General features: G+C 45.9%; 1 protein-coding gene across 1 annotated transcript in view; it reads right to left on the reverse strand.

The window, feature by feature from the left end:
* The window catches only part of TRERF1 (transcriptional regulating factor 1), a 213099-nt gene that overhangs the window by 4765 nt on the left and 207639 nt on the right, over positions 1-695 (reverse strand). The window lies entirely within an intron of this gene.

Genomic DNA, 695 nt, shown 5'->3' on the forward strand with positions numbered 1-695 from the left:
GGACCGGGCATTATGAAGCTTGCCATAAAGCAGGCTTCCCTGAGCTCAGCACCACCGACACGTGGGCTGGGTTACTGCTGTGGGGGCGGCTTGTGGGATGCCAGCAGCACCTCCTCCGCTGTGACACAGTCTTTGGACAGTGCCAAATGCTCAGGGGTTCTCACAGCCAGTTGAGAACCACTGCTGTGAAGGGATGGAAGCCACACCCCCGAATTCCAAGAGCCTGACACCAGCTAGTGGGATGACCCCAGCCTGCCCAGCTGTGGGTGGCTGTGCCCTGTTAGATTCACAAGCTCTGTTTGTGGTCTTACAGGGAAAAAAGATCTATTGCTGATTTGGCAACCCAAACTGCCATGGTTCGGGGCAAGGATTAAAACTACCACTTTTTTCCCCTGTGATTTTTAAAAGTTATTAAAAGGCATCATCCACCCTGCTGAGCCCTTCTGATTGGGAAGCATAAAAGATGAATTCCCATTTGGTGAAGAATTTACAGCAAAACTAAATTGAGGAAGCATCCACGTTCTAAACAAATCTACACAGAAATACTGTGAAGATGTGATGAAGTCACATCTTCATCATCCCTCAATGGAAGAGCTCCATACAAACATAAAAAAAAAAGTCAGCAATTTCTTATGTTCTCTTCAAAACAAATGTAAAACATGTGTGTACTTTTTTTTTCCTTTTCATTCTTTCTC

The sequence above is a fragment of the Myotis davidii genome, unplaced genomic scaffold (assembly GCF_000327345.1).
Source record: "Myotis davidii unplaced genomic scaffold, ASM32734v1 scaffold167, whole genome shotgun sequence".
In the NCBI taxonomy this organism is placed as follows: Eukaryota; Metazoa; Chordata; class Mammalia; order Chiroptera; family Vespertilionidae; genus Myotis; species Myotis davidii.